At 28.1% G+C, this 19,811-nt stretch overlaps 1 long non-coding RNA gene across 3 annotated transcripts; it reads right to left on the reverse strand.

The window, feature by feature from the left end:
• Positions 1-6,606: 6,606 nt before the first annotated feature.
• LOC101507792 (uncharacterized) lies at positions 6,607-9,761 on the reverse strand. Of its 3 annotated transcripts, none has more exons than XR_001144746.3 (6): positions 9,521-9,761; positions 9,261-9,356; positions 8,269-8,402; positions 8,095-8,169; positions 7,728-7,769; positions 6,607-6,967 (listed from the first exon to the last, which is right to left on the reverse strand). It is a non-coding gene; the product is annotated as an uncharacterized lncRNA (long non-coding RNA). The 3 variants fall into 3 exon arrangements; XR_001144745.3 differs by having other exon boundaries at positions 7,728-7,797; XR_003470152.2 differs by lacking the exon at positions 7,728-7,769.
• Between the last annotated feature and the right edge of the window lie 10,050 nt (positions 9,762-19,811).

A 19,811-nucleotide genomic window follows, 5' to 3' on the forward strand; every position in this document is an offset into this window, starting at 1 on the left:
TCACATATTTAGAGAATATTTACTTCATATTGCATTTAATCCTATGCATACACATATTAAATTCACTTGTTGAAGTGACTCAATTTTTTTGAAATATGTGTTCTTCAACATTGAACGAGGATGATTTGATCAAAATAAAAAATGATATGTCATTGATATTGTGCAAGATGGAGATAATATTCCCGCTTGAGTGTTTTTTATTCTATGGAGCATCTCCTAGTGTATCTTGCATACGAAATCAGATTTGGAGGACCTCTTCAATATAAATGGATGTATTTTTTTGAAAGGTAAAGTTGTATATTTTCATTAGGAAATAACATTTTTAATATATATTTTAATATATTAATGCATAAAATCTCTATTATACCAATTAATATGGGTTTACGGGTGAATCATAACGATCGATAAAAAATAAATCCAAAATTAAAGGATCAATATGTCAATCTTTTTTACACCGTGAAACAACTCATTTTTATTCATATTATTTTAGAGACACTATGTCACCAAATAATAGTAGAAATGAAATTGAGTCAAAATCTAAATGACACCCATTAGCCTTATTAATATTTAGTCTGCCCGGAAAAGAGTCCACATATTGGCCAATGAGAAAATATTCAAGTCAAAACATGGTCACGTGTTGATCAATTGCATACACACACTCTAATTTTCCACAATGGTTTCAAACGAACTTTTTGAATGAAAATGCAATAACTATCTCAATAATGCGGAATATTTTTCTCCCACCTGTGCAAATAAATGGTCAAACAGAAAATACAATTCTATAGAGCAAAAATAATTGGCAGAAAATTAAATATGAGACAAACACAATTTTAACATGGAAAACTTCCCTCAATTTGAGAGAATAAAATCCACGGGACCTAGTCTAGAAAAAACTTCCACTATAATAATTAATAGGATACACCAGAGTCTTCCTAATAACAATAGGGAACATCAATCAACAATAACAACTTTATAACAACCTTCCACTAAAGTGGGTGTGCCAAAGTAACTCTCAGAGAAGATAAAACTGCTCAAATTATATATTAAATTAACAAACTCAGTGGTAGGAATAACATACCAAATTTGTAGATCAAACGGAGCAAGTTTGCTACACACCTGATACCACCACCGGAACCAAACCCTTATTTTTCTTCTTTGGCAGTCGTTTTCTTTTTTCTTATAATTCTTAAGATTTCTAAATCTCTTTTATTTCCTTCACGTGGGCCTAGCCCAATAATATCCTTTTTTTTTCTTTCGTTTTTTTCAATAATAATAATACTAATGAAACTAGTGGATTCCACTTGGGGAGTGAGCCCACCCAACAATTCTTAAATTGTATATATTGATCGTTATGGTCAGAGTGTCATCAAACCTCGTAGTAACATGTAAGTATTTAATTCATTAATTTTGTTAATTTTTATGATTTTTTATTAATAAATTTTAATATAATTTAATTAATTTTTTATTAAAATATTTTATTTTTAACGGTTTATTCTATCTATAGAATTTGGCACTGCAATCACCACTACACTCAAAGAAATACATGATCAACCTTTTTAAACATGGGTTGAAGTAAGGAAAAGTAAAGGGAATGAATGAAATCAATTTATTTTGAAACTTTTAAAGTAAGTAATACATAATGAAATATTTAATTTTTTTATTTTACTTCAAAGTATCTGTTAATTGTTTTAGTGGAATATCTTTTGTTAAAAGTAAGTTGGTTTGAAGAACAATGATCCTTAATTGTGTTTTTAAAATAACAAATATATATGTGAGATCAGTTCTTGTTTTAATGTATTTGTCCAAGTATTTGTTTGATTTTTTATAAGCGCAACAAAAGATTTATTTTGGGCCTATGATTTTATGTTTTGAAGATAATCAATGTTTTGATAAGCACAACATTCAAGAACTCTCGAAAAAACAAGTTGGAAGGAACTAAACCACTATCAGGTTGGATACAAAAGATTGGAACTTGAGTTGTTGCTTCTAACAAAGATGATAATAATAACTCTCACACTCTAAGAAAAGAACACTAAGAAAATATTTATAACCTAAACAAGTATTTCTCTCTTTGAACTCTAAGATGAATTGAGAACTTTAAGCTTAAGTTCTTCTACTCTTTTCTGCTTTTCGATGAATTTCTTCCTCAGCCTTGAGTATCTATTTATAGTTAAAATTCGGGCTTCAATTTAGTCCTTGTTTAATTCCGAATTGTATTTTGTTCAGATTGAGGTTGTAAATTCTTCATATTTATTATGTTATTATTTTGTGTAGATTGAGTTTGTAAATTCTTCAGATTTATACTGTTCATATATTTTTATAGATAAATATTGATCAAATCTTCTTCAAATATTAATTAAATATTCTTTAAATCTTGATCAAATCTTGAATATGTTTTCTTTTCAACTTGATCAAAGATTATAAATAAGAATCAAATCTTATTTCAGATTTTCATCAATTATAAATTTGAATCAAATCTTATTTTAGATTTTCTTCAATTATAAATTTATATAAAATCTTATTTTATATTTTCTTCAGTTATAAATTTGATATAAATCTATGTTTAGATTTTATTCAATTATAAATTTGAATCAAATCTTGTTTTATATTTTCTTCAAATACAAAAATCTTCAAAACTCTAAATATATTATTCTCATAAAATACTTTTATTAACATCAAAACTCTAAATGTAAAAGTAACTTGGTTCCAACATGGTGATCATGTGAAGAAGATACTAAGAAGTCTTCAAAGCAAGTGGATGAAGGCGCAAACACGAAAATGGAATTGTGTAAAAAAAAAAATTAGTTTTGGTAATTGTTGTTTTATTTTTAAAAAAAAAAAATCAGAGAAAGGAGTAAAATGTGTTTTATGGGTTAGGTCCATATACAAGTAAAACCTAATTTAAAAATAGAAAAAAAAATTAGGATTATTGTTTGGCATCAGTGATCGATAACTGTTCCCGAAAACTTTATCTATTTTTGTCCAAATTTCAGTATGTTGTTTAATTCATTTAGCTAATCAATTAAACACACTTTCTCATAGTTTTATCCATCTCAATTTTTCTCTAAAATACCCGACTTCTCCGCTTATAGAATTCGTTATTTTGCATCGTTCTTCTTCACCGTAAGTCCGATTTGAGTGAAACCAACGCCTGTGAGTGATTTCTATATCATACCATGATTATTTTCCGAGTTAGGGTAAGTTTACTTAATTCAGTTTCGAATATTAACCTTTTTAGAGTGTGTTTTCAAATTTTATTTTTGATACTTACCCATAAATTGTCAAGTTAGATCGATTGAAGGACAAGGAGTCAAAGAAAAAAAAATTCTTGCATACTCTTATTCGTGTGTAAAAGCTTCGAAAGAAGGTAAGGGGTGAGAGGGAGTTTTATTTAATGAGTTATTATAATGTGAGATGAATGGGAAAATGGTATTTTTAAGGTGTTGAAAGTCTTATTTATGATATATGTGATAAAATTTGAATGTATGCGTGACATATATGAAGATTTTAATTCTATATTTATGTGATGAAAGTTTAAATTTTTATGATGTAACAGAATAAAGTTTTGATTTTTATGATACTTATATGAATATATAATTTATAGATATATGTAGTGGAAGCTTTGATCTTTGTGATAGTTGTTTATGAATATATAATCTTCATGATATATGGGGTGGAAAATTTTATTTTTTATGATGGTTGTTTATGAATATTTGATTTTCATGATAAGAACTTGTGATGTATGATCTTAGTGATATTTGAATAAGATGATGACTTCGTATAAGTTATTTTTGGATCATTTGACCTAATCTTAGTGGATTGTGTGTGAATGTTTGATTTTGATAATACATCAACATGTCATGGCATATGCATCTTAGTGGGCTGTGCGGGAATATTTTATTTTGATAATGCATCTTCATGTCATGGCATATGTATCTTCGTGGAAATTGCCTTTGTGGCAGGTTTATTTTTTTCCATTGGTATGGGTAATTTTCTGTGTGGAAGTTGCCTTAGTAGCAGGTATTATATTCGGATCATATAATTATCAGGAGCATGCATAGCATTGCACCAACTTGTGATTGTTTTGTTGTGGTTAATGTGTATCTAATGTGATAATAATTTCTCTTAAATGATTTGATGTTATAATGAGATATTGATTCACTTGGAGTGATTTCGACTTTATAATATGATTTTCCTTCAAATGCCTTGATATATTGTTATGTGTTGATTATTTGTGTGTTCTTCTTACTTATATTATACTATCAACATAATTTTAAAACTCACATCCTTCATTGTTTGTGTTTGATTGATTTGCCATGCATTTGCAAAGTCGCAGTTATTACAGGTTTATGACTCTTGATGTTCAAGTTTAGGAGAACGCTGCTCTATTAAGGTTATATTAGGAATGAGAGTTATAAGTTATATTTTACTTATTTAATTATAAACAACTTTTTGTATGAAAACTATACAAGTACTACTAAGTGTTTGGAATTAAACTAATAAATTATATTTAAATCAAATTTATTGAGATTGCACTGTTCTATGGGAGGAAAAAATCTAGAGTATTCAATTTGTATTTTGAAAAACATGATATCCTAATAACTCATAGAAGTTTCTTTTTTCATTTGGATTTTTTATTTATCCACGGCGAATTTTAATAAAAAAAATTATATAAATTATTATGTATATTATTTTGGGTTTAGGATAAATTAATTATGTAAATTGTCGTGTGTTTTTATGTAATAAGTATTTTTAAGTAATGCTTTGAATAAAAAATTTGGGGCGTTACATTATGGTATCAGAGCAGGTCTGTCCAATCAAGCCAAATGGATTAAGTGTCGGTTTAGTGTTAGTAAGATGTCAGTTGTGGTTGCTTGTGAACTGTGTTCCTTATTTAATTTTTACATAATACTATTGGATTATGTGCGATATGTTTTTCCCTTAACGTACATGTCTTGTGAATTGATTGTCACCTAATTGGTGAGGTTGCTTGTTATCTATTCATGGTTGTTTAACTATTTTTTTGGGTGCATTTGAGGTCCTTACTTGAGTAACCAAGTACTTCTTGAAATTGCCTTATTAGTTTTCTGAATTTTATTTGATTATGGATGTTTGCATTGTCTTACTCTTGGAGAATCATGTTGTGGTTAACTTCTTAATTGAAAGCAATGTTTCCTTGCTTTATGTTAAAAATTAGAAGTTAGAATTTTTATTGATTAGTTGTGTGTCAGAAATTTTTAGTTCTTGTTTATGTTAATCTAAATTGTTGTGAAGTTATTTTATTTATTTACTTAACTGTCAATCTACTATTTTTCTGTATTTTAATATTACAACTTAATCACTACAAAAATCTGATTATTAAATTATATGTTTTATGTTTATAGTTTTGATTTTGCTATTGAAATTGATTTAGAGCATTCTTCTTAATTTTAAAATACTAGGAAATTTATATTATTTTCACTAATAATTGTTGAATATTCAAGGTTGGTTGAACTTTAAAGTTATAGTTTTTAAAAAAACACAAATTGTCAAGGAGTTAAAGTTGATTTATTTTATAAAAGAAAAATATAATTTTATGTTTGAATTATTGTTGACTTATTTTAAAGAATTAAATCGTGTTGGAGGTTGTTGATTTATAAAATAAATATCTATGATTGTTTTGTTTAAAATTTAGAGTAGCCAAATATTTAAACCAGGTTTGACTATATGTTGTTTTTAAGAAAATCTAGAAGATTTGATGTAATAATAGTTTTGAGAACATAATAAAACAAATTGGAACTAATTTTGATGTGTTTGAAGATTTTATCTCATTTTATACATACAGTCTAAATTTTCTCTCAAAATATAAGTTGAAATTAATGATTTTTAGGGTTCTTAAAAATTTAAGAAGATTGTTTTTAATAGTTAAAGTATGGGTGAAATTTTGAAGATCTTATTGATTTTTTGAAATAAATGTGATTTATTTTTATTTTGACATGTATTTTATTGAAAATTAATTTATGAAAACTATTTGAATTATGAGGAAAAACAATTATGGTGCTAAATGATTAGTGGTACTTTTATAATAATTTAATTGCAAAAATAAATTTTAGAACATTGTTTAACATAAAAATGGTTTGTCCTATTTTGATTCATTTTCGTTAGCTAACGTGTTATACTATCTTATGCAAATGTATATATGATTATGAGGATATGAAATTGTCTATGATTAAGGTGTTCTAAGTGTTGAGAATTTGTGTATAGTGTTTAAGAGTAGTTGACAGTGTTTAAAAGCGAGATAATTACAAATTCCTTTTTCTCATTGTTCATTATATATTAATGTAAGTGTCATTTAACTTGTGGTTGCTACTACTTTTAATTCACAAATTAATTATTGTAGATGAATAATTAAGATAGTTTTTAACTTGAAGTAAGGAGTAGAAGTTGTGGCGTCACCTTCAAACTCTTGAACCATGTTAAAAGCCTTTTAATTACCCGTGTTTAATTTTGAATGAATACAATTAATGTTACCTTAAGTAGCTGACTCAATGAGTAGAAAGGACTAGTTACCCCGATGACTCACCGTTGTTAAAAATAGTTTACAACAAGATCCAACAAGATCCAAAATCATAATCCAAAATCATAATTATAAATATCATGTTTGGAAATCATAACTAAATATTAATTACAACAAGATCCAAAAAAAAACTATGTAGCAACTACATTATATAACCAAGTTAACAAAATAAAAACAAATACTACTTAATATGATTACTATCAATGTCAAATCATCTATCTTCTTTCCTTGTTGTTGCAATTGTTGCTTCATCAACAACTTTTCTTGCTCCTGTCTTTGCAACAATTCATTCAAGACTCAAATTCTGAAGTGCAATGAGTTAACTAAGAGTGTTGTGTGGGATTTGACCATTTAATCCAGAACTTTGTAACTGAAGTGCTATAACTCTTGATATTCACTCTAGTCCATTTTCTGCATAGAGAAGAGGATTTATTTGTATCATATTAATTAGCTTTCTCTATCAATTCATAGCTATTATAAATTACTAGCTTTATAGTAAAATATTGTTTAATTTGTTAAATCTGTCCAGTCTAAATAAAGGCAGTTTATTGTTGTTGTTAATATTGACTTAGTCATCTTTGAACTACTTCTGTATTTAATTTAGTACTGGTTAGGCGGCAATGACACTGAGAATTCTAGGGTGTTCAAATAATATTTGAAGCAAACTACTAAAAATCGAAAGAAAAAAAATCAAAACGTGAGAAAATCGAGCTATTTATTAAGTTACTTGACAACTGAAATGCTCCTAAATAACAACAAACTCAATGATGTCTATAATTAATTCTGCAAATCACTTCTCAGCAACTATTGCATGGTATTTTTGTGCATGTCTATAATTTCTAATTTTTTAGGCTTCTTTAATCTGCACAAGTTAGAGAAGTCATGAGGCATGCACAAATCCTCTATATCTTTATTTTTTTACTACATCCTTTGTATTAGATAGGAGTTAGTTATGGAGAGTTAGTTAAGCTTATAACTACCTAACTCTCCTCACAATTGTTTTCTGTTACTGATGCATGCAAGCATCAGATCACTCATTGTAACAAGTATTTGAAAAATCACAAAATGCACATTGCATTCATCTTCCATTAATGAAACATAGTTTCAGTATGATAAAAATCAATCTTACAAAAATACAAAACATATTAGACATAAGCTTAATTGAAAATACCTCTATGCAGGTAGCAATTTCAAAACTCTTTGGCTCCTTCAACTTGACAATAGACTTCAACATCAGAAAACTAGAAATTTATTTGAATTAAAAACTCTAAGAAATTGAGACTAATTCAAACATTGTGCTTTATAAATATGGTAGGCAAAGATTGAAAAACAAAATGAAAAAGCATATCCCTTCATATTTACGCCTATGAGTGGCAACTATATCTTAGTGTTTTAGAGTCATAATATGAAGTTCAACATTCTAACAATAATGTAAAACTGTCACACTGCCAGGTACTTTATATAAGCAAAAGTAACATATTCAATTTGAAGCACGTTAATATGTACAATGGATCATAACATTATTGTAAAATAAGTACCTTTGAACTGGATGAAATTAAACCAACCATTCCAGGCATTGGCTTCATTAGAAGTCTATGATCATTTTTAATAACCTTTGAGTTGAATCAGGGGAACCAAAGAATCAATTATTTTGCCATAGACATATAACAAGGACAATTAAGTGATAACTAAATGATAACATGAAATGCTACCTATATCTGTCAATTTTTAATCAAAGATTTGTTTGTCCTCTCCCTACACAATTTTCCATATTCTTCAATGTTTTCGTGTCGTGCCTTCATATCAAACTTATGCTCTACTTTATCTTCCATTGCAACCCTGTCACCTAAAATAAAGGTAAAAGTTGTTACCTAACTCAAGGAAACCAAACTATACTATTGTGACAACTAAAACAAAAATAAGCTATACATAAAAGTAGTATTCGTCATTTTTTTTATTATCAATTATCAAATACACAATAGATCACAATTATCAAAAACACCATAGCTCAAGTAAGGAACTTCAATGTCATATTTACTTTTCCAAGTGTTAATTCTCAAACTAACTTATCTATTGTACTACACTGATACTAACATCAAGTATGGTTTTTAAGCTATCATATAGGCCTAATAATGAAGGATAGAAGATTTGAAAACAGTTAACTGATATGAAAGGTATTGTGGTCAACTTAAAACCTCACGAATTGAGGGCATACCAATGACTCTAGACAATCCCTTTTATGCATTTATATGGTGAAATAACCCTGTCAGTAGCTAGATTCCCCACTTGCCACTTAATCCACCAAACTTCATATAAATCAAATGAATGACAACATATGGAAATAGACAGTTCAACTGTATCTCCATGCTTTTTGAATCATTGTAAAGAAAAGATACACTACATAGATGACCTTAAGAATATACCTCCAAGGCAAGAATTGAAACTACAGTTAGTTAAATGTTCTGCAAGTATCTTCCCTAATTTCTTAGCAACAATAACATGAGAAGTTTAACTAACGATCCTATTCAATCACTGAAAAATTTGCAATAGTTGTCGATCCTCTGTATAGGCTCTGATGCTTACGAAGGTTTATGTTTCATTTTCAAGATGGATGGTTTCAAAAATTAAAGGAATTGTACATTGAATATTTTCAAGCATACTGATCATTCAAAACATATTAGGCATATAGCATAATTGAAAATACCTCTATCCAAGTAGCAATGGCGACAATGTCAGAACTCTTTGGCTTTCTTCAACTTGATAATAGACTCCAATATCAGGAAAACACTGTAATTTGCAACTAAAGCAATTTGCAAATTGAAAATGTTCAAAAAACAACACACAAAAATACTAAATCAGAAGAAAAACCCTAAATCAGAAGAAAATAAAAAGCCATAGTTCACGAAAATCATTTTTCTCCTTAAATTTGAACGATGCTGAAGGTCGAGGTCGAGGCTCACTCACGAGAAATCTATAGTCGAGAATGTCGCGAAGCTCATACGCAAGAGTGACGAAGACCGCGAAGTTGTGATGGTGGTGACGATGGCGGCGGGGTGTGACAGTGGTGGCGATGGCGGCGAGGTGTAACGATGGTGGCGATGGCGGCGAGGGTTGAGATGTAATGGCTGCAAGGTTGAGAAAATAAGGTTCTTTGCGATTAGGCTTGGTTGCTACGACTTGGTTAAACGTATATGATTAGGATTTTTTTTACATGTTTTCTTTATTAAAAAAATTGAACAATTTTAATGGTACTTATAAATCAAACAACTTTACTTTATCTTTTACAAACAAATATAATAATTTTTTTTTCTTCATAATTTATATATTTAAAAACTAATGTGTTATTATTGTTAAATTAAATTAATAATAGTTAAATAATATGTAATCTATTAATCAGTTTGATTATATTTTAGATTTATCATCTTCAAATTTGTATATTTTATCTTTCGAAATGATTTTAAAATAAAATAAAAATCAAAACATCTTATTTAATATCAATGAAAAATTACAAAATGCAAATTCCATTCATCTTGCAGTAACGATTGTACAGTAGAATTTGTCTTATTTTTTATTTTGTTTAAAAAACTATTGTCCTTTATTTATATAAAAATAGAAAAATAAAATTTACTTTATTTATATAAAAAAACAGAAACATAAACCAAATAATTTAAACTTCGAAGAAAACCCGCACTCGCATCCAATAAATTGGATTTTTCCCTATAAATCAAGACGGTTTCTAATGGATATCGCTGATGAAAATTATATTATCATTCTTAATTGTAGAAGTTGTCTTATTTTTTAATTCTACTTTATTTACATAAAAATAAAAACATATCAATTGGCAAAGAATATTACATGTGTTTACGTTTCCTGCGGAATTTTCAGCGGATGTTTCCTGCGGAAAGAAACTGCAGAAAAAGTCTAAGGAAAAAGGTGAATTTTACCTGCGGAATGTGAAACCGCATAAATACTCTTAAAATAATTGTGATCCGCAGGAAAATCCTTGTGTATTACCTGCGGATATATTGCCGCAGGAAAAACACTAAATTCTAGTAGTGCAAAAGTATTTTAGAGAATAAGATTTTGAGTAAGTTTACATGTAGATTTGCATAAGATATTAATGGATATATTTTCGTGTGCGTTTGACTAAATGATAAATGTGTGCATAGTTACATTTTAATTATTTAATACTATTTCTTATTCTAATTATTTGTTTTATAAGTAATTGTCTTAAGATATTAATAATATTGTGATTAATTTCTTTATTTTTATATATTTTCTATGATATGATGATTTTATACGTATTTATTGTGATTTAGTAATCAATATAAATTATTGATGTTAAATTTAATTATTTTATCGTTTGGACTATTCTCTAAAGATGATAGTATTTTTACGTGATTATTTTGTAAAATATTATAGTAATAATTATAGTTAATATTGTGAATATGAGAGTTTTGGTTATTAATGTATTTTAACAAAGTAATTATCTTAATTACTTTTTATAAAATATGAATTTTAAAGTATTAGTATTACCTTAGTAATGGAATTTTAAAGTATTAGTATTACCTTAGTAATGGAATTGTGTTTAAAAAAAATTAATTTTGGTAATTGTTTTATTTAAAAAAAATTAAAGAAAGAAGTAAAATTTATTTTATGGGTTAGGCCCATATACAAGTAAAACCTAATTTAAAGGTTAATGACGGTTGATGTTCAAGTTTGGGAGAAGTCCCTCTCTGTTAAGGTTATATTAGGAATGAGAGTTATAAGTTTTATATTACTTATTTAATTAGAAACGACTTTTTCTATGAAAATTATACAAGTACTACTAAGTTTTTGAAATTAAATTAAAAAATTATAGTTAAATCAAATTTATTGAGATTGCACTGTTCTATGGGAGGAAAAAGTCTAGAGTATTCAATTTGTATTTTGAGAAACGTGATATCCTAATAACTTATATGAGTTTCTTTTCTTTTGGATTTTTTATTTATCCGCAGTTAATTTTAATAAAAAATGATATAAATTATTATGTATATTGTTTTTGGTTTAGGATTAAATCATTATCTAAATGAATAATAGTTAAGGTATTACTTAAATAATAAATAAATAAAATTGTCGTAATTTTTCTAAGGAGTAATTATTTTTAAGTAGTGCTTTTGATAAAAAATTTGAGGCATTACAAAAAACATAAATAACTGGACACATAGATTTATCTTGGTTCACCACTAACTTAGCTACATCAAGTCCCCTCATTTAGATAGCTTTAATCCATTAATTCAAATACCTTGAATTACAAAACACATAACCCTCCAATTCAGTCTTCCCAAACAGCCTAAAAACCCAGACTTTTGAGGAACTAACTACATTGACCCTATAAGCCAAGTCTTCTCCTATCAACCTGACAACCCTAGATTGAAGAAGGAGCTAATGTAACACCCCAAATTTTATAATACACTATTTTATTAATGAAATATTATTTTAAATAATTAATTTGGTGTTAAAATTATTTTAGAATAAATGTTGATTTCCTTTATTTTTATATACTTATTATGACATTGTGATTTTATATATATTTATTATGACTTAGTAAATAATATAAAGTGTTGATGTTATATTTATTTATTTTATAATTTTGACTATTCTCTAATTATGGTAATATTTTTATTTGAGTATTCGGAAAAATAAGTATTATTATAGTGATTATTTTCAATATGAATCTTGGTTTTTAATGTAATTTAAAAGATTAATTACTTTAATTATTTTATTTTATAAAATATGGTTTTGAAATATTAATAATATTGTGCTTAATTTCTTTATATGTGTGCTTGTTAAGTTGTGCCTATTTTATATATATTCGATTGATTTAGTGGCTTATATAAAATATTGATGTTATATTTTTTTATTATCATTTTAACTATTCTCATAATATAACAATATTTTAATTTGCTATTTTGAAAGATATTATTTTAGTGGCAAATAAATAAATTAAAATAAGTATGTAATAAGTTGGACCTTGTGAAAAAATAAAATAAAATGGAGTTCAATGAGTTAGATTAACAATAACTAATATGTTAAAAAAAAAAATCAATAAAAAGAGAGTTGACGTTGGACATGGAAAAAAGGCAGCAGCCGCACTGAGAGAAAAGAGAAGAAAATTTGTTCCGACGATCGATAACTGCCCCGAAAAATGTCTTCCATTTTCGTTCAAATTTCAGTATATTATTTAATTTATTGAGTTAGTGAATTAAACATACTTTTCCAAATTTTTTTAACCATCATAATTTCTCCCTTAAATACCCGATTTCTTCATTTGCGAAATTTATTATTTTGCACTGTTCTTCTTCATCGTAAGTCTGATTTGAGTGAAACCAACGCCAAAACGATCGTGTAGAAAGCAACTATATTATCTACTAATTGGTTTTCTGATTTATAGTAAGCTTCCTTAACCGAATTTCGAAATTGGTTTTTAGAGTGTCTTCACATAATTTAATTTTGACGTTTATCCATAAGTTGTCGAGTTAGATCAATTGAAGGACAAATAGTCAAAGAACGAACGAAAAAATTGTATTTTCCAACAATTCATCCAGGCTCACTACGTATGGCAGTAGCCATTTGAGGGATAAATTAATTAATGTGCAAATATGGAAATTATGAGATTAAAATATAGAATAGAAATCTTTGTAAGGTATTGATTGATTTAATATTTTTAAATGTGTAATATTGATATTATTGTGATATTGGGTGTCGAATTAAATTTATATATATGTGTGATTAGATGAGTTTATGTGATGTGATAACAAAAGATGGATGTGTTGTAATAATTTTATGTGATGATGATGATGTATGCTTAATAATTGTGATGTTATAATTTTGTCATAAGTTTATGTGATTATGTTTGATTGATGATAGTGATGCTATAAATTGGTGATGAGTTTATGTGATGCTGGTGATGTATGATTAATGATAGTGATGTTATAAATTGTGATGAAAATATTGAATTAACTCCATAGTTGATGAAATAACGGTGATTTCAATTTGTGTTTGAGATGACGATTTTAATGGAGTATCATATACCAACGAGGGGAGAAAATAAATATTGAGAATTTGTGAAGTGGAGATTATTTTGTCATCATATAGGTAGGGCCTGACAAGCCTAATGATTCCGATGAAGTACAACTTAATGAGCCTGATCGTGGCAGTCTGCTGTTGAGCCTTAAGGCAAGATTGTTAGACCTTGGAGGTATTCGGGTGGGAAATTCCTAGGTGACTTGGAGGTAGCGCTCCAAATGTTGAGAGCTACCACACAACACACGTTTACCTTGACTGTCGCGTATATGTGTCTCGGGTTGAGTTGAGGGGATCTATGAGGACAGGGCCAATTTGAATTATCCGTCCAACAGAATGATGGCATAGTATTAAGCCTCCTAACCAAGTACTTAAGAGTTAGAATGGTACCACATTGTGAAGTAGAGTCTAAGCTCATGCATATCATTGCATTTTCTTGTGATTGTTTTGTTGTGATTGATGTGTTTCAAAAGCGATAATAATTTTCTTAGTTGATTTGATGTTATAGTGAAATGTATTGATTTTCCTTAAGTGTTATGTTTTTCCATAAAGAATGTTTGTGTCATTATACGGTTTATTTATGATTAATTGCGTGTTCTCCTTACTTATATTATACTATTAACATGATTTCAAACTCACCTCCTTCGTTGTTTGTGTTTGACTGACTTGATCCTGCGTTTGCAAAAACGCAGTTGTTACAGGTTAATGAATCTTGAAGTTCAAGTTTGGAAGGAACCCCGCTCTGATAGGTGATACCGGGAATAAGGGTTTTAATTTGTAATTTACTTATTTAATTTGAAACGAATTTTTGTATGAAAACCTTAGAAGTACTAGTAAGTTTTTATAATTATATAAAGTAATTATACGTAAATCAAGCTTATTGAGATTGCACTATTTGGAGAAAATAATTTAAAGTGTTCCTTTTGATTTTTGAGAAACATGATATCCTAAGTTAAAAATAAAAGTTTTATTTTCTTGGAAATAAATTTTTGTTTATCCGTTGCAAATTTTGTAGAAATATGATATAAATTATTATATATATTATTTTGGAGTTTATTGTGCCACAGCTAAACCACTATCGGGTTGGATACAAAAGATTTGAAATTTAAATGTTTTCGTCTAACAAAGCTGATAATAATACTAACTCTCACACTCTAAGAAAAAACACTTAAAAAATATTACTGAATTGGACAAGTGTTTCTCTCTATAAACTCTAAAAATTAACTTTGGTATTTTGAGCTTTGAGTTCTTCTCCTCTTTTCTAGTTTTCGATAATCTTTTTCTTCAACCTTGAGTATCTATTTATAGTTAAAATTAGGGCTTCAATTCATTTCTTGTTTAATTCTGAATTATATCTTCATTCCTTGCTTAGTCAACAATTATCTTATTCACAAATAATTCTGAACAAGATGTTTTTTGATAATATGTTATTTAGACAATTCTTTATTTCTGAGTCCAATATGAGAATGTCTTCTTGATTGATTTGGTTAGTGTTTTTCAGATTGAGTTTGTAAACTCTACAGATTGATTATGTTTGTATTTTGTTCATATTGGGTTTGTAAATTCTTCATATTGATGATATTCATATTTTGTTGTAGAAAAATCATGATCAAATCTTCTTCAAATCGTGACCACAACTTCTTTTCAACTTTGTCAAATATTTTCTTCAATTATAAATCTGAATCAAATCTTATTTATGATTTTATTCAATCACAAATCTACATCAAATCTTATTTTAGATTTTCTTTAATTATAAATTTGTATCAAATCTTATTTTATATTTTCTTCAATTTATAAATGTTAATGAAATCTAATTTTAGATTATCTTCAATTATAAATTTGAATCAAATCTTATTTTAGATTTCTTTAAAAAACACTTATCTTCTTTCATTCTCTTTGAAGTCAAATATATTGTTCTCATAAAAAACTTTTATTAGCATCAAAACTCTAAGTATTAAACAAACTTGGTTCCATTCAGAAGCCAAATGATCTGAATACTCTTAAGCTGGAAGAATTGTTCAACTGTCTTAGATGACATGAAATTGAACTTGTAGAGGATAAGCCCAAGAAGAAGCAACCAACCTTGGCTTTGAAATCTTTGCAGAAGAATGATCTGAAGACAACAAGGTAATCAAAGGATGATAATTTAGAGGATCGGAATGGAGACTCAGAGGAATTGACTTTCATATCCATAAAAATTTAGAAGACGTGGCACAAAAAAAAAAATCCCCAAAGATATTCCAGGAAAAAATGTAATACCTAGTTACGTGGGTATAACAATTGAGGTAATAACAATTTTTTCCCTCATATTTATATAAGAAAAAAAGGTACTATAATAAATAATGAAATTTCCATAAGAAATAATATTGTAAAATATTTAAAATAAAACCTTACAGCTGAAGATTCCTTAATAATCAAAATAGTCAAAATTGGACATCTAATAACCAATCCCAAAATAAAGTACAATGTAGACACTATGTCTACTTATTCTTGATCTACTAATCTAATCTAAGGAAATTACTCTTCTCAAAGAATGTAGGAATTCTCACCTCTCGAATTCTCACCTAATGAATAGTATACACAATTTTAAAACAAATATTGTTCTCAGCCAACACGGTAATCGGAAAAATCGATCATGGCACCTGTATTCTTCCAAAAATACTCTTTAGAAATATACATCATATAACTAAGATTTTTCTATAATAACCAATTAATTTCAATAATTAATAAAAACTCATTAATTAAATTAGCGATAATCCACATCTATCATAATCAAATAAATCCAATACACACATTTATTCTGCAGAAAATAAACCAATCAATTCAATGATGTCTCATCTTTATATGGAGATATACTACTTCTGCGAAGTGAGTATTATCTCATCATGTGGACCACTAGCTCATCCAAAGTGGGGTACAAGACCCATCCGTGTGGAGTTTAAACCTCATCTTATTGTAGAGTTTAAAACTCATCTATATGTGGGGTACAAGACCCATCCGTGTGGAGTTTAAACCTCATCTTATTGTAGAGTTTAAAACTCATCTATATGTGGGGTACAAGACCCATCCGTGTGGAGTTTAAACCTCATCTCAGTGTGAAGTTTAAAACTCATCTATATGTGGGGTACAAGACCCATCCGTGTGGAGTTTAAACCTCATCTCATTATGAAAGTTTAAAAGTCATCTATATGTGGGATACAAGACTCATTCGTGTCTAGTTTAAACATCATCTCATTGTGGAGTTTAAAACTCATCTATATGGAGAGCATAAGTTCATCTTCAACACATACAATCAAAATAATTCATATTTTTAACAACCATGTTCATGAAATCATATTTATAATATAATATTTCATTTGAATATATAATAACAACAGTCGTTCAACAAAATATAATAAAATAATCTTTTTAAATAATATATATTCAAACAATCATAAAAACGCTAATTCAACAAACAGTAGTAAATAAATTAATTTATAATCTATAATTATAGTTCATAAAATCCCAATTTAATAGAGTTAGGTTTTCCACAAAATATATTTTTATAAGAAAATACCATTCAAAGTATCTAACTCTTTTTCTATCCCCAATTACCAAAATAAATATACCATGAAAGTTTAAAAGGTGTGATTACTCACCTCTTGAAGTGTTCTTTGATAAAAAGTTTCCGTGTATGTTAATCATTATTAACCGTTATTGCAATCACAACTGTACTTTTGCTCCTCTTTATTTTGAAATAGTTTTCTCTATTGAGTTTTTAATTCAGTATTTTTTCTTTGTATCTTTTTAGATTTAAATATTTATAAGATGATTTAACTAGGTATCCTATATTTGCCCCACTAAACTCTTGATTGTTACAAATAAAATGAGTACATTTTGAATTCATTTAGGATGGACTCTTTGTTTGATTTTTTTTTTACTCCTCAGTAATAGATAATTATACAAACAAAAAGTTGTTATAATAGCTTTGTTTGTTATTATCTCTTTCACAAAAACCTTTAGCAAACAAAACAAACTTCCGATTATTATTTATAAGTCTCTTACAAACAAAACAACTTACTAATATTACCTTATTTGAAGCAAATTGGTTATTGATAACAATAAGAGTATTAGTATTAGTAGTAATAATAATAATAATAATAATAATAATAATAATAATAATAATAATAATAATAATAATAATAATAATAATAATAATAATAATAATAATAATAATAGTAATAATAATAATATAATCATAATAATCTATAAATTATATTATTTCAAAATTTGAAATTCTAATTATTTTTAGTCCTTTGATTTAGGATGTTACATTTTCTCTCCCCGATAAAGAAATTTTGTCCCCGAAATTTAAATGAAATTGAATAAAACCAACGTGAACCAACTGGTACAAATATAAAAAAGCTTACGTACTTGCATCAGCGAGACTTGGATATTGTCATGTCGGGGTTGAGAAACATGAAAAGTCTCATGAATGTTAGATAAATGCGAATGAAGAGCTAATTGATAAGCAATTGACTCGACTCTTTTTAGAATATGGAAAAGACCCATGAAACAAAAGTTTTTTATTTTATTTTATATTTTCATTGACTTTCTCACCCCAGTCTTAGAAGTGACTCTTAAGAATACATAGGTGTCTTCTTGAAATGCTAATGGTTTTTTTTTTTCTCTTGTCAACATATATCTTTTCCCTAATTTGCATTTATGCATCATTTCCCTAATTATTTGAATTATAATAATGGTCTCTTGCACTAAATAAGGTCCCAACAAAGACTTATCCCTAACTTCAAACTAATACACTTATGTGAGACATACACTTTCTTCCGTAAAGAGCCTCATTCAGTGCCATATCTATACTAGAGTGATAATTTTTGTTATAAAAATATTCTAGTAGAGTGCCCAACTCCCACCTTCATCTAGAACACAAGCTCTTAGTATATCCTAAAGAGTTTGAATAGTTCTCTTAGATTGATCATCTGTCTGTGGATGGTAAGATGTGCTAAATCTCATTCTAGTAGCAAAAGCTCTCTTAAAAGCTTTCCAAAATCTAGAGGTAAATCGTGGATCCCTATCTGATAATATAGAGGTGGGTATACCGTGTAACTCTACTATCTCCTTAATGTAGAGCTCAACTAGTCTATCTAAACTATAGGTTTCTTTAATTGGTAGGAAATGAGCTAATTTGGTCATTGTATCAACTATCACCCAAATGGCATCAAAATTCATATATATCATCTCCCATTTCTGCTCAGGAATTTCTAAATGTTGTAACAATCCTGAAGGCTTTTAGTGCTCAATATTAACCTTCTAACATACTAGACACCGACACAAAACCAATACATTTTTCTCAAATCCTGATGCATTTTAACTATTCATGGGTGTAGTGTGACACCCTAAACCCCAAATAATTTTTTTTTTGGATAAAGAGTATCACATAATCATAAGCATATCACATAAATCCAAAATTTCCATCAAACATAATGAAAATCGAAATTATAATATCAGACAACAGAATCCTTTTTGAAGTACACATACTTATGTTTTAAATTCAGTGCAAATATAGTCCCAACCCGATTTCACTATCAGAGTGGGAATTCCCAAAATAAAAATACTCAAAATAACATCAACACAATGTATAATAATATAGGTCTCCGAGACATGGTGGCTTCCGCCTCTCCTGATGGTACTAGTCATCACCTGCAACTTACAACTCGTTTGCGTCCATCGCAAACGCCAAACACAAACAACGAGGGGGTGAGTATCGAAATTATGTAACAGTATAAAATACACGAGGATAACACGCAAACAATCAAATTATCACAATCTCAAAAACAGTCAAGTGTATAATATCAACGATTTATCAAATTCATTCACAATAAGATAATCACCATGATGAAATGCTATGCATGTCCTATACTCTATACTTCATCATTTGGTACCATTCTACTCTGAAGTACTTGGTTAAGAGGCCTGATACTATGCCACTACAAGAGTGGACGGACAATTCATGAATGGCCAAGTCGTCATAGATCCCCTCAACTCAACCCGAGACACATATATGCGATAGTCGGGGTACTCTTGTGTTGCACGGTAGCTCCCGGCCTTAGGGAATAACCCACTAATCCACTTAGGAATTCCCCACTAGAGGTACCCCCAAGGTTTATCAGTCTTACCTTACAGTTCGACTGTA

The sequence above is a fragment of the Cicer arietinum genome, chromosome 8 (assembly GCF_000331145.2).
Source record: "Cicer arietinum cultivar CDC Frontier isolate Library 1 chromosome 8, Cicar.CDCFrontier_v2.0, whole genome shotgun sequence".
Lineage (NCBI taxonomy): Eukaryota > Viridiplantae > Streptophyta > Magnoliopsida > Fabales > Fabaceae > Cicer > Cicer arietinum.